This window comes from Heterodontus francisci, chromosome 47 (genome assembly GCF_036365525.1).
Source record: "Heterodontus francisci isolate sHetFra1 chromosome 47, sHetFra1.hap1, whole genome shotgun sequence".
Taxonomy (NCBI): Eukaryota; Metazoa; Chordata; class Chondrichthyes; order Heterodontiformes; family Heterodontidae; genus Heterodontus; species Heterodontus francisci.
This window is the reverse complement of record NC_090417.1, coordinates 9652448-9668306: the sequence shown is the minus strand read 5'-3', so window position 1 is coordinate 9668306 and position 15859 is coordinate 9652448. Positions and strand designations below refer to the sequence as shown.

Sequence of the window (15859 nt, the reverse complement as noted above, 5' to 3'; positions counted from 1 at the left end):
TCTATGCCCCTATTAATAAAGGCTAGGATACCACTCTCTCAACCTGTCCTGCCATCTTCAAAGATTTATGCATCTTTACACCCTCTGCTCCTGCACCCACTTTACAGTTGTACCCTTTATTTTATATTGTTTCTCTATATTTTTCCTACCAAAATGAATCACTTCACATTTCTCTGCATCAAACTTCATCTGCCACTTGTTCACCCATTCCACCAATCTTGGAGTCTCATTCCTGCAGGTGAAGTAAGCTGTTGTTCGCGAACTTTAAAATTTTACATTTTTCCTTACTTTTCCTAACTGTCTCCGATTTGATCCTAATTCACCCTATTTCTGTCTCCATCATTCCTATTTCTTTCTCAGTCCATAAATCTCATTGGTTAATGAGATACAATGTTGGTCCCATTGTTCACTGAGATCCCATATGCCCCGTTGTCCTCGCCACGACATTACCAGCTCACACTTCCAGAAACTTGCAGGGCAAACATCTTTTGAGCTGCAAGCCACAAAAATCCCTGTCGCAGCAAAATCTGGGCCTGTGATGCTCTTGCTGAGGCATGTTGCTATAAGTTAGGTTTATGTTCTTTAATGCTGGGCAGCTCCGCTGATGTTTATGACAGCTTTAAAATTTGTGTGTCAGCCATATTGTACAAAGAATATATGTACGGTCTCTAGGCATCATATGCAGACAGTGCATATGTACAGGATGCACATGTCAGACATTGCATGTACATGGGACATGTGTGTCACACATTAATGTGTATGTAGCTAACTCACATGTCAGATCCAAATGCAGACATTATTTCAACTGCTTTTAAAAATGCTTTACCTGACATCAAAAAACAAATGATAAGGAGCAGAGGGCTGGCAGAGAAATCCATCAGATAGGCTGATGCACTGCAGAAACTCACCACACCTCCTTCAACAGCCTTCCAAACACCCGACCTCTTCCATCTAGAAGGACAAGGACAGCAGATGCAAGGGAACACCACCACCTGCAGGTTCACCTCCAAGCTACATACCATTCTGACTTGGAACTATATCGCCATTCCTTCACTGTCACTGGATCACAATCTTGGCATTCCCTCCCTAACAGCACTGTTGGCGTACCCACACCAGATAGACTGCAGCAGTTCAAGAAAGCAGCTTACCACCACCTGCAAGCGCAATTCGGGATGGGCAACAAATGCTGGCCTCGCCACCAATGCCCACATCCCAAGAAAGAATAAAAAAAAGGTTGCAAGGAGACAGGTTGCAAGTCTCACTGTCAGTTTATTCTAAGACTTGCCTCCTCGGTTGGTATTATAATGGTCCACAGTTAAGAACTCACAGTTCAAGCAGTTTATATGGAAGAGACCTGACCTCTTCTCTGCACTGCATAGGGATATTCAAGTGGTCTACCCCTGCTCCTAATTGTTATGTATAAAGTAGTTATGAGTGCAAGGAGCAAACAACACTATGTGAAGTCACACATTATGCCAATTGGAAAAGATACAGGGTTAACGTTAGGGTTAGGGTTCAGGTAGTCCAGTTTTAATTGACTTTTCAGAAAATTTGAAAATGTAAATCAGATATCCACAAAGTTGAAATTTTATGTTTGAACATGTTTGCCTTTCCTTCTATGAAAGTGAACAGTTAATTTCTATTTAAGTACTGCGGACAGAGGGTGCTGAATTAATAGAAGTGATTGCCCAAGAAGGTACTAGACTTCGATAGCATCAGCAAGTTCAAGAGGGAACTGGGTAGGTATTTGGCACATCTGTTTGAAGAATAGGTGAGATACAGTTCCCCTGAAATAAAAATAGAAAGTGCTGGAAACAATCAGCAGGTCTGGCAGCATCTGTGGAGAGAGAAGTGGAGTTAATGTTTCAGGTCTATGACCTTTCATCAGAACTGGCAAAGGTTAGAAATGTAACAGCTTTTAAGCAAGTAAAGCAGAGGTGGCGGGTGGGGGGAAGAGAACAAAAGGGAATGCGTGTGATAGGACAGAGGGCCGGAGAGATTAACTGACAAGGAAGTCATGGGGCAAAGGCAAAGAGAGTGTGCAAATGGTATGGTGAAAGACAAAGTATTACTGCAGACAGAGTGTTAATGACAGAATAATGAACAACCCTAGCCAAAGGTACAAGCATAAAAAACCCAGTTTAAGGCAGACACATGGTTAAAAAATTATAAAACAAAATAAAATAATAATAAAAAAGGAGCCAGTCATGCTCTGAAATTATTGAACTCAATATTCAGTCCGGAAGGCTGTAGAGCGACAAACCGGAAAATGAGGTGCTGTTCCTCGAGCTTGCATTGATGTTCACTGGAACACTACAGCAGGCCAAAGACAGAAATGTGGGCATGAGAGCAGGGGGGTGTGTTGAAATGGCAAGCAACCGGAAGCTCGGGGTCATACTTTCGGACACAGCTCCCCTGTCTCACTCCAGAATGCACAGGATCACTGTGGTGCGTCTGACTGGTCACAAAGTCTCAAAAATATCATGCATTTTCTGTGTCATTCCCCTCAGTTGCTTTCTCAGTCAAATATCTACCCAGTACCCCTTTGAATTTGCCAGTGCAATATATATATATATCTGCTGCCTCTGTATATTCTGTTCCATATATTCACCGTCCTCTGTGTAAAGAATTTCTTTGATGAACGGCAGGCTTCTGACTCATATCCAAGAAAGCTCAATCAGGCTCAATCAGGAGGAAAAGACAGGAAGGAAACTGCAAAAAGGAGCGTAGTGTCTTCTCACAGAGAGAGGGGAGTGTGTACCAGCAAAGATCTGCTCTGTAAGGTGCTGTGCCTTTAACAGAAGGAGGAATTGCACTTTGGTTTATCACGTGATCTTGTAATATTCTAGCCGTAATGAATGCCTTCTTAGCAGGTTGGCTTGTGTTTTTAAAGCCAAGCTTTCAAATGATTCTGCTTCTATCAAGAGGGGTCAAGGGCTGGTTGTCATAAAATTATGGAGATCTTTCAAATAAAATGAGTTTGTACAATTAAGTCTCTTGAATTTTTTTTCCAGAAATAGTACTTGCTTGGCAGAAAATTTTGTTTGAACTATTTGTCGAAAGTGATTTAGGTGCTACAATTGCCCTAAGTGCCAGTGGAGGCACAATCAGCTCACCATTCAGGGTGACCTCTTGGGTGAGTTATGGGAAAGAAGACAACATCCATGGAACCCCAACAAGGTTCAACAAAGCTTGGTGAAAAGTGGATTGGGGGGAGAATTTCCTCTTTGTACTTACTGCATTATAATTCTAAATCCTTTCTGTAAAAGTGGGCTTATGATTCCATTACACCAAACACTAAGAGCAAAACCTCTCCCAGAATGATGGCAAGGGACAAAGATTCTTAGCACAGACTTAGTAAGCTAATGGTTCAATTTTTGTGAGCTCCACCCCAATGTTAAAATGTCAAACCACCAGAACACATTTGCAAAAGATCACCAATTTAGCCATTCTGTTTATCATTTTCTTCTAAAGATATGTGAGTTCATCACTGTAGTTTTTGATCCTAATCTATCCCTGGAGAGCAGCCCACCTCTATATCACTGATGGTGGTTTCACAAAAATATCTGCAAAGCTCAGCACTTTCTGAATGTTTTTCCCAAACTAAGATACAGGCCACAGCCAAATAATCAGCTACAGCGTTAAACAAACAGCACTGAAGTGAGCCACACAATTCGACAAGAGAAAGAATGAGGGTGACTGTAGGAGTAGGGTCCTATTCAAGAGCCAAGTCAATTCAAGATTAGCATACTGAACTCCCACACACTGCAGATGTTGCATGGCTTTGTTTATATCAGAAAGCCATCTCCAGAATCAGACCACACCAAAAATTGTTAATAAATGGTCCAAGTATGAAGTTTGCATGTTGAGTCAAGCCAATAATTCATAACATGTACTTTTTTTGAAACAGGAAAAGCCAACAGGTCCAACAAGACTGTGCCATGTATAAAAGGTCACAACCCCAGCTACCCACCTCTCACCACATCCCTAAAACCCATCTCTCCTCAGAATTACATTCAACTCTTTCTTCAATTCGTTGATAATGCCTTTTTGTGATATTTCCTGCATTACAAGAGTGATTACGATTCAAAAGTACTTCATTGGCTGTAAAGTGCTTTGAGACATTCTGTGGTCATGAAAGGTGCAAGATAAATTCAAGTCGTTCCTTCAACAATAATATCTAATGGCCTTCATGCTTATTTATCCCACAATTATCTTTATGTAAAAGAAGTTCTGTCTGATTTGCCTGACGCTTAACTTCTACTTTTTAAAGCTTGTGTTCCTGGTGTCGTGTCAAACTTCTTTTCAGTTGTTAGCATTTTGATCTGGCCTGATTTTTCCAGATCCCAGACGCTCCAGCATGTACTTGTCCCTTTCTACATTGTTCAGGTAACGCTGAGTCTTGGAGTTGAAAGAGGACTTGTAAGTGTTAACTGATTTTGAATCATAATTAGTGGGGTCATCGCCTGCCAAGAACAAATGGGGACAGGCAGGCACACGGCGGGAAAAAGTTTGGAAAAAGAAGGGGAAAAAGTGACCAAGAGGGCAGGTTAAAGGAATTCTGGGAGGAATCCCGGATGAAAACTTCGACTGTCCGGTCAGCAAACCCCGCAAAATGTGAAAAGTCAGACCCCACATCCTCCAATGTAAATGCAGACTCTAGAAGCACCCCACCAAAGTTGCTAACAGCATTTACAGGAACCTGCAGAGACAAAGAGAGACCCCTCGAGGGCAAAGAAACCGTGAGGGTGATGCCTCAACTAGTCGAAGTGCCACAGGAGCGTGCAGTCAAGTTTGCACACGTAACTGCAGGCAGGAATATCCCAGAGAACAAAGGGGAGATTTACAAAGAATCCTCCCCCACAGTCAGGGGAAAAGGGAACCACCCATCCCCGGAAGGCAAAAGCCTTTGCATGACTCAGCAAAGCACTGAGACAGAGTACAGGATAGACCCGTCCACAACTAACTCTCCTGGGGAAAATAATTACCTCAACAGGAACAAAACCCGAGGCAGTCATGGCAATGGGCAAACTGAAGAAAAGCTTCCACGAAGGACCACATGGCTACTGGGATGCCAAAAAAAAGGGAAATTAAAAGCAGCACTGGCACCCAGAAAAGACAATTCTAATAGGCTTTAAGATTGATGAATGAATGGAAATGAACGAGAGAAATGCATGGTTTTTCTTTCTGTATCTTATATTTCTCTCAAACCTTTTAATGAAATGCACTTTTTTTTTCAAATTGCATTTCATTCCCCTGGATGTGGAGGTGTCATGCAGGCCCCCACCTGCCAAGAATGAGACACATTAATTTCACTAGATAAACATTAATTTTTAAACTGTAACTGGAGTAAAGAAAGAACTTGTTTTTTTTAAAAAAACACCAGACCTTTGACTGGAAAGATATTTGCATAGTAACAGACAGTACTTGGAAAGGACAAAGAGGCCACTCCCTGCTTCAATTTAATCCACAATGGACATTTGATTACCAGACGTTGAAGGTGGAGAGGCTGGCATTCCAGATAACTGCTAAGATGGCCAAATACACAAACAGACGCGGTCAGACCAGTTTAGTCACATAGTTGTTGGAGTTTTTTGAATTTGAACTTGCCATAGAGAATTTGAACTCAGAAAGTTCTTGACTCCTGGACTGAGAACATCTCTCTCCTGTCTGCTCTCATCTCTTTACACGGAACTGAAGACCCATTGAAGACACATGAACCCCAAGAGACAAAAGTCTCCTACAGTGAACAAGGTTTAAGAAGAATACTGTGCCCCAATGAAAAGCAAGAACTACCTACAAAAGGATTACAGTGAGCTCGAAGCACAGTAACGAGAAACTCTTCTGATATTGCCTCAAACCTCTCTACTTTATTTTTTCTTTCGCTCTTTTCTTTCTCTATTTGCATGTGCGTATCGCATATGCATGCCAGCGTGGGGTGCGACATGTATCCTTAGGAATTAACCGAATTACAGTTCAAGTTCAAAGTCTTCAAGACTTCAATTAGATCACCTCAAAGTCTCATCTTTTCCAAAGGAAACAAGGCCAATCTTCTCAGAAATAAAATTATTTTTCTCCAAAATATTCTTTGTTGTTGTGCATCTGAACCCCATGAAGGGTACTAAAATTCTTTTGCCACAGCAAAATACTGCAGTTGCTGGAAATCTGAAATAAAAATGGAAAATGCTGGAACTACTCAGCACGTCTGGCAGCATCTGTACAGAGAGAAACAGAATGGGAATGGTCAATGAGAATCGGGGGGAAACCCTCCATTGATTGGAGTCATACCTAGCGCAAAGGAAGATGGTTGTGGTTGTTGGAGGTCAATCATCTGAGCTCCAGGACATCAATGCAGGAGTTCCTCAGGGTAGTGTCCTCGGCCCAACCATCTTCAGCTACTTCATCAAAGATCTTCCTTAAATCATAATGTCAGAAGTGGGGATGTTCACTGATGATTGCATAATGTTCAGCACCATTTGGATACTGAAGCAGTCCATGTAGAAAGGCAGCAAGACCTGGACAATATCCAGGCTTGGGCTGATAAGTGGCAAGTAAGATTCGCGCCACACAAGTGCCAGGCAATGACCAACTCCAACAGGAGAGAATCTAACCATCTCCCCTTGACATTCAATGGTATTACCATCGCTGAATCCCCCACCGTCAACATCCTAGGGGCTACCATTGACCAGAAACGGAACTGGAGTAGCCAGTGGGTGGTTGATGGTCGGCACAGACTCTGTGGGCCGAAGGGCCTGTTTCAGTGCTGTATCTCTAAACACTAAACACTAAACACATATAAATACCATGGCAACAAGAGCAGGTCAGAGGCTAGGAATCCTGTGGCGAGTTACTCACCTCCTGACTCCCCAAAGCCTGTCCACCATCTACAAGGCACAAGTCAGGAGTGTGATGGAATACTCTCCACTTGCCTGGATAGGTGCAGCTCCAACAACACTCGAGAAGCTCGACACCATCCAGGACAAAGCAGCCCGCTTGATTGGCACCCCATCCACAAACATTCACTCCCTCCACCACCGATGCACAGTGGCAGCAGTGTGTACCATCTACAAGATGCACTGCAGCAATGCACCAAAGCTCCTTAGACAGCACCTTCCAAACCCACGACCTCTACCAACTAGAAGGACAAGGGCAGCAAATGCAGGGGAACACCACCACCTGCAGGTTCCCCTCCAAGTCACACACCATCCTGACTTGGAACAATATCACCGTTCCTTCACTGTCGCTGGGTCAAAATCCTGGAACTTCCTTCCTAACAGCACTGTGGGTGTTCCTACCCCACATGGACTGCAGCAGTTCAAGAAGGCAGCTCACCACCACCTTCTCAAGGAAAATTAGGGATGGGCAATAAATGGTGGCCTGGAATGAATTTAAAAAAAGAATTAACTTTTCAGGTCGATGACCCTTCTTCATAACAGGAATGATGCAAGGTCACAGACCTGAGACGTTAATGCTGCTTCTCCCACCATTGCTTTGTTGCTCTGTGGAGCATTTTTCATTTTTTTTTTCATTTTGTTACGACCAGGTGAGAAGGGGTGAAGGAGTTCCCTGTCAGCCTTTGCTTGGTTTAACTGTAACAGGGTATAATTTTAGAAACACCATATTTTTAGCTCCCCTTCATTGAATCTGTGTTCACTGCTCCAATTGTAAGGCAAAGAAATCAGCAAGTTTCCTTAGATTTAAACAAGAAAGGTAGAAGTTTATTAATCTTAAACTCGAATCCAGTTTACAACTACGAATATACGACACGACCACGCTAGCATGCATACGTGATAAACAGACACGCAGATAGAGACAGAAAAAGTAGAAGAATAAAGGGGAAATGTTTGAGGCAATATCTGGTTGTTACAGTCCTTTGAGTTTGATGTTGAGTCTTTGGTTGCCGGTAAGACCTGCCGTTCTTTGGGGCCCAGTTCACGCTTCAACTTGTTTCGATGTCAGAGTCTTTTCTCTCTTGAGGTTTACGTGTCTTCCATGGGTCCGGTGGCTTGAGAGAAAGCAAGAGAGAGAAAGCAAGAGAAATAAAACGGCTTCTTTGTTCCAGCTTCAGTTGCACACTGCCTTCTGTTCCTTTTTGTGTGGCTAGTTCAAAAAACTTGGACCAGCCAGTTAGTCATGTGACCAGCTGGTTTAACCAGCCCTGGCTTTGTGGATTGCATCATCTTAGCAGGTCCTGGAATGCACTTCCTTACACCTTCAATGTCTGGTGACCAAAATCCATTTGGGTGAATTGGAGCAGGGAATAGTTGTTTGTCTCCACAAGCAGCGTCTCTTAGTATGCAAATGTCCTTCCAGCCCACTGTCTGGTGATCTTCAAACAAGTCATTTCTTCACTCCAACAACAGTTTAAAATCAACGTCTGTATGACAAAATTAATATACCTCATTCTTGACAGGTTGGGGTCTGCATGACAATTTCATTAAAATTCTTTCTTGAATTAGGTGACAGGAATTACAGATAGCATTCCATACAGGGTGAGATCAACCCAATCATAATGCATGTTTGTGAAATGGTACATATCATAGTTAAAAGTGTAATTCTGCATTCTTTTGATGATGAAAACAGAGATTATACTGCTCAGAGACAATCGCATGTACATGTTCATATTAAACATTCAGATTAAATTCCTCTCCTGTACTTCAATAGATCAAACAACTTGTTGACCTTAAAATGAGTGGGTTAAAATGTGTGCATTGATGTGTGCAATACGTTCCACCCTGTGTGTTCTGCTGTGCAGAACACTCCAAAACTATTGTTGTTGTGTATTTAATGCACTCCAGCCTGTGTGTTATCCGCTCCAGCGTGTTATTCTGTGTATCACATTCTGTGCGCAACACACACCTATCTGTGCATTGTGCTATTTATCACACGTCACCCTGGGTGTTATCCTGTGTGTGATTTACTCCACTCCATGTGTCATCTGATACTTGGAGAATTTTCCAGCATGACCTTCACAGAGGCTAAATAAAATGAAAACTTCATTTTGTTCTGAAAGAAAAGGCTTTTTTAAAATCTGAGTATAAGGCCAAGGCCCACGGTGCAGGAGATAATCAATGTGAAAAAGAATAGGAGAGGGGATTCAGTAAATAAAAAAGTAGCAATTTGGTGACTTCAAAGTGATTGTAGGAGGAAGTGCATACTGAAGGAAGAAAGGAATTCCACTTTTGAGGTTCTATGTTAGTGTAGGAGACTGTTTCACGAGAATGAGGTTAAAGGGCAGAAGAATCAGACAAATCATAGAATTTTACAAATTTACAGGACAGATGGAGGTCACTCAGCCCTTCATGTCTGTGCCGACTGAGAAACAGCTCTTCAGCCCAATTCTACTTTCCATTTCTTGGTCTGCCCCTTTGTAGCGAACACACTTTAAGTGCATATCCAAGTACTTTTTAAATGTGATGAGGGTTTCTGCCTCTACCACCCTTTCAGGTGAATTCCAAACCCCCACCACCTTCTGGGGGAAAAAAATTCTCCTCAACTTGCTCTAATCCTTCTCCTAATTACTTTAAATCTATGCCCCCTGCTTACTGATCTCTCTGATAAGGGAAATAGGTCCTTCCTATTCACTCTAACTAGGCCCTTCATAATTTTAGGTACTTCAATTACATCTATCGTCAGTCTTCTCTGTTCAAAAGAAAATGACCCCAGCCTATCCAATCTTTTATCATAGCTAAAATTCTCCAGTCCTGGCAGCATCCTCGTAAATCTCCTCTGTATCCTCTCTCGTGCCATAACAGTGTATCTGTAGGTTAGTTAAGAGAGGAAAGCTCATAGGAGCAATGACTGAGTGTTGATCAGACCGAAAAAGACCAGAGAGGTTGAAATGAGGTTTGGAAGCTGGAGGTAAGAGGTGGATCAGCAGTCAGTTGACAAGGTTTTTGCTGTATCGTCTCAAGCTCTGACACAGAGGTGTCACCTCAGGTATGGGAGCACTATTGACGTACTATATGTTCTTGGGCAGCTTAAAGGGTTGAAAGTAGTTGGGGGAAAGGAAGCTTTTGGCAAGAAAGAGGAAACAGAGTTTCTTGCAGGCAGTTTTATATCCCACATATACAATGATGTATGGTTCCTGCTTCATATCAGTCAGGTTTCCAACTACTGCATTAAAAATGATTTAATAACTCAGAATAGAGAGAATTAAGGAAAAACAGAAATATAAGCCACTACAAGAGAGGAAATATGAGTGCCTTAACAAACTAAACACACACGGGAAGCGAGTGGGCATTGCAGGATATATATAGGACACTTGGGAATGCTGGATTCCAAGAGGATGATGTCAGCAAAGCTCGGCACTTGCAGGTGTGTGCGTGTGTGTGGTACAGTAGGACTGCACTTGGATTTTCCACTAACAGTTTTGACTTAATGCTAGAGAGGGAGGCCGTGGCAAGTATCATTGATAATTAGAACCAAGCTGCAACAGAACCTTCTTCATATTGCTGTAGCCCTGCCAGTAACAACACAGGGCTGAGTGTGTTCGCTGGAATCAGACAGCAAGAAGCACTGGACTCGAATCAATTTCTTTTTTTCCCACCATACTTTTCTTCACTACGCTCCTGACTCCTGCTGAGATACAGTTTCATAGCTCCTTGCTGAAGTGGCCACTTCTCATGTGTAAGCCTGATCAACCGTGATAGCATCGCAGGCAATCTCAGTCCTGTACTCACCTGGCTCTCAACATACAACTGCTTGCATTTCATCAGATAGTAATCAATGAAATCAGATATATTGAACTCTGTTTAAGTGAAGGAATCCAAACCTATAGGTTAATTCACTTTATACAACTCAAATTGTCAAGTATTCTAATTATTGCTTTTGCAAGGAACACAAATCAACAATATGGAGGCACCTCCACATATACGCATGCATTTGCCCCATAGGACTCACTGGACAGTGATAAGCAACAGGAATCATAGTTAATTTTCCTTCTTCCAGCCGAAGCTCCCAATTGCCATTGCAACTAAAACCAAAAATTCAGATTAGAGTTCTGTCCTGAGACCTTTCTGGCCTTTGTGGATCAGTATAACATGAGCCAGTCTTCTTTTTATTCTCGTAATGTGGGTGGCACTGGCTATGCTAGCATTTATCACTCATCACTAGCTTCCCTGAAAATGGATTGAGACAACAGTGGCGCAGTGGTTAGCACCGCAGTCTCACAGCTCCAGTGACCCGGGTTCAATTCTGGGTACTGCCTGTGTGGAGTTTGCAAGTTCTCCCTGTGTCTGCGTGGGTTTCCTCTGGGTGCTCCGGTTTCCTCCCACAGCCAAAAGACTTGCAGGTTGATAGGTAAATTGGTCATTATAAATTGCCCCTAGTATAGGTAGGTGGTAGGGAAATATAGGGACGGATGTTTGGTAGGAATATGGGATTAGTGTAGGATTAGTATAAATGGGTGGTTAATGGTCGGCACAGACTCGGTGGGCTGAAGGGCCTGTTTCAGTGCTGTATCTCTAAATCAAAATAAAAAATAAATAAAACTGAGGTGCTTGCTCGGCCACTGCAGAGGGCAGTTAAGAGTCAACTGAGCGACTGGAGACACATACAGGTCAGACTGGGTAAGAATGGCAGGTTTCCCACTCTGAAGCAGGCAATTGGATCAATGGATTCTTAATGACAATATAAAAACTTCATCGTCACTTTTACTGAAACTGGTATGTGCACTAGATTTTTTAAAACTGAATTCAATTTCTCAAAGAGCCTGAGTGACATTTAGAACTCATGCTCTCTGGATTATTAGTCCAGCGACATAACTGTTACACTTCCACAACCATCAGAGATGAATTGACATGTAGGTTTGGATTTGTTACAAAGTTTCCATCGCTTAAACTCTTGCACCACCTCCACTGTGACTTCTGAGGTGTTTGAGGAAGGTTGTGACAGTACTGGGTGGGTAGTAGGTTGATTTGTAAAACAGCTCCTCAGTTGTTTTCTTTGCATTCAAAGACTAATGATCATCTGTGTGGTGAAAATGAAATTAATTTATTTCAATAGTTGCTTGTGTTACCTCCCATGTCGACAGTCTGCATACTGTTGGTCCCATCAGACTTTGTGGATTCAAGACTAGTTCTGCTCTGCAAAGATGCACAGTCACCATTAGTCGACGAAGAACTTTGTCTTCGAAAAGTGATGACTGCTGCTGGGGTTTGCAGTTCTACAGAACACCCCCCTCCAACCCTGGTACCTCAACTGGATGCCTATATTTTATGTGTGAGTTCTGGATGGGCTTTAGATCAGATAGGATCATAACTGAGCTTGTCCCTGTCCTCACCTAACATCCACACTGGCAACAATCAGCACCATTGAACATGGTCTGAATATTTTTACCTAAAATTTACGGTACCAGAAGCAGAAAGTGTTGGTTGAATTATTTCCTGGGATTGGACATACTATTTAATTCTAAGTTTAAGCAGTGGATGTACGTCTGACGGTCAGCACAAATCCCATTCATTTAATGATGGGGTGTACTGAAGAAAAGATCACAACCTGGGAGTTGGGTTTGGTTGCTGGCTTTGGTGACAGAGTGCTGATGCCCAACATGTGTCGTGACAGGGCTGGGTGCTGGAATTGCCATTCTGTGCTGATGGGCTGAACTCTTAGTTTGACCACGGAAGAACAGTTCAGTTTTTACATTCCTGCAACCAGAAACATAGGGCGAGAAATGGGGCTCGTTGGCACCAGTCTTTTAGGCATCACGAGTGCCCTTAGAACTCCAAAATATCATCTGTGGTGCACATGCACACCTGTGGGGCGAATCATGCTGGACGGCATATTGGTGCAAGTGTTAGCGCAGGCGTAGTGAACGTCTGCCAGAAGTATGCAGATTGCGATGTCAATCACCATGCAATGCTGATTTGACGTTCGTGGTACCATTTTGGAACTCAGTGCTCCAGCTAACACCCTCTCAACCTCGCACAGCTTAACATGCTTTCAGAAGCAGCAAGAGTCCCCAACAGTATTACAGAAAGGGATAAACTACTTACAGGTTATTTGCAGGTTCATTTCTTCTGGCTGTTGCTACGATTCTACAAGTGTTTGGTGCTTTCTATAGTTGTTGAAAGTTGAAAAAGTCTGAAGAAAGTGATGTGGCATGTGCTGAAGAACATTTTTTTTATTCATTCATAGGATCTGAGTATCGCTGGCAAGACAAGCTTTTGTTGTCCATCCTTATTTGCTCTTGAGGAAGTGGTGGTGAGATGTCTTCTTGAAGTATGGTAGTCTGTGTGGTGAAGTACTCCTGCGGTGCTGTTAGGTCGGGAGCTCCACGATTTTGATCCAGCAGTGATGAAGAGCAATATATTTTCAAGTCAGTATGATGAGTATGACTTGGAGGGGAGCTTGGAGGTGGTGGTGGTGGTGGTGCTCCGATGCGCCTGCTGCTCTTGTCCTTCTAGGTTGTAGAGGTCCCAAGTTTAGGAGCTGCTGTCGAAGAAGCCTTGGCAAGTTGCTGCAGTGCATCTTGTAGATGGTACACACTGCTGCCACTGTGCACAGTGGTGAAGGGATTGGATGTTTCAGGTGGTGCCAATCAAGTACGCTGCTTTGTTCTGGAAGGTGTCGAGCTTCTTGAGTGTTGTTGGAGCAACGCTTCTCCAGGCAAGCTGAGAGTATTCCATCACATTCCTGACTTGCGCTTTGTAGATGATGAGAAGGCTTTGATGAGTCAGCAGGTGAGCCACTTGCCATAGAAAACACAGTCTCTGACCTGCTCTTGTAGCCAAAGTATTTATGTGGCTGGTTCAGTTAAACATGAATTTTAGGTATAAGTTCTGATTGATGGAGATTGTTGGTAGATGAATGATGGGGGTGTGGTGATTTGAGCAATGCTTGAGGCTAGTGGTGCAATTGGTAGGATATGGCATTCGAAGATGCATTCATGATCTGGACCACCCATATGAGGTTACTGAATCTTGCCCACTGCATCGAGTTCCTCGGAGCGTGACTCCTGATATTGATATGGTTATCTGCTCCCACTGCCATTTCAGCCTGCGTCTGAAGGGCCTCCTGGCCCCCTGCAGATACAGGACATCGCTCCTACTTTCCACCTCCTCACCAAGTGACATTCTTCACTGTTTCCCAGGTCGGATTCAATTCCTGCACAACTCCCAGCAACTGCTCCAACACAATGCAGTTCCTCTTTAAGAGATGAAGGCTAGCTCGAAGCAGTGCAGGCTCGCTTTAAGTAATGCTGTTAAGTTACAAATTTGGTCCTCCTGCTGATGCGTACAGCCAATGACAACACAGTTCGCGCTGCCCTGCGTGCAGCAATCATTCAAAGGAGCAGGCAGCACGAACTTGGCACGTTTCCTGCATTACATTTACATTGAATGGACCTGGAGATTGTGATGCGCCTGTTTTGGGGGCTTTCAAATTTAGCACTCATAACATCATAAATGTAGTGTTTGAACAATGGTGCTGCGCAAATGTGCTGCGCATGAAGTTTGCTTCTATAGTGCTGTGGCACCCTAAGTCTCTCTTGGAATTAAGGGGGCTGAGAGTCAAGTTCCAGGTGTTTCAGCAGGTTACATAACTGGTTCCAGTGGAGTTGGGAAACAATAAATACAAGGTCTATTGTGGATTCAGGAGAAGTAATCCAAACAGGTCAAAATCTAACTCACTTCACAAACCTTACAGACAAGGCAGATTATCCATGTCAGTTATAAGCTGTAATAAATGCAGAACAACCAATAAATCTCACATAGAAACTGAGGCACAAATCAAAGTATATTACAATATCGTCCAACAGTATAATATTTTCAGGAGATTTTCTTTTATTGCCAGTTTTCTCCCTTCTTTTCTTAAAGGTGCTGATACTAGCTGTGGTGAGGTCCCACAGGCCCCAGATGCCCTCTTGTGCCTCACCCGACTGAGTGCCCTTCATGTGTCAGCTGAGAGAGTGAGGCCTAGATTTGGCAATCATTGCAATTTAAGTTCTGGCATTCATCCATTTGAGATAAATGGATGAGTGTTGCTATTCTGATCTGAAAATCTAGGCTAGGTTGTGGGGGCATTATAAGATGAGCTTGATCCTGTCCTCACCCACACATACAGATATTTTTTAGCACAGGGCACTGATAACAGTCCAGAAGAATGGGAACACTAGCTTATCTTTCTCACCCATTGCCCAGAGGCTAGTAGCTCCCCAACTGCTATCTCGGCTGAAAATTGCTGAGTCAGCCCAGACAAATGATCAAACCTGGCACATTTTGGTCTGCATGTGCTTCGTCTTACAGTGAGTAGTATCTTTATTATTCAAGGTTCCAATGTGGAAGAGATACTGACAAGAAGAAAAACATGACCACTGTGCTGACCAAACATGCCCTTTGGGGTCTCCAAACTCCCACAAACAATTGTTTTCAATTTTCCATTTGCATGGTCAGTTGCTAACTTTCTAAGTTTTGAGTGATATCCCTTTATTGAACAGCACAAGTGCTCGAATAATACAGACAAGAACACCCAGGACACAGTCAAGACCCAGAGAGCCGACCATATAGAGGATACCAGACAATGAGCAAGCTCCGGGGCATAAAAAGAAAATCAGCATTCATTATGATAGAGAGATAACCAGCCACTTATAGGATACAAGGTAGCTGGGAATCTACACAACACAAAGCTAGCCAGCAATTTATAAGGCTACAGAGACAGCCAGGAATTGATAAGAGACAAAAGGCAGGCAGGTTTCCTGTTCTTGATCGCTATCCAGGAGTTCCTTCCAGATTTGGATGTAAGGTGAACACAAGATCAGACTGGACCATGATACTGTCCTTGGTTAAAAAGACTGCTGATAATGTCCAGGCTTAATCTTGAAGAACAACTACTTGGCTGAGTTACTCCAAGGTCAGGGGCC

At 43.1% G+C, this 15859-nt stretch overlaps 1 protein-coding gene across 3 annotated transcripts in view; it reads right to left on the bottom strand.

Annotated features, from left to right (window-relative positions):
• Positions 1 to 15859, bottom strand: part of cdca2 (cell division cycle associated 2) — a 162128-nt gene that overhangs the window by 26777 nt on the left and 119492 nt on the right. The window contains exon 17 of one of the 3 annotated variants that reach the window (XR_010971163.1): positions 14795 to 15858. The exons of the other annotated variants lie outside the window; for them this stretch is intronic. The gene's annotated coding sequence lies outside the window, so the exon portion shown is untranslated. Of the gene's footprint in view, positions 1 to 14794; position 15859 lie in introns of those variants that run through there. 3 annotated transcript variants of the gene reach the window in all.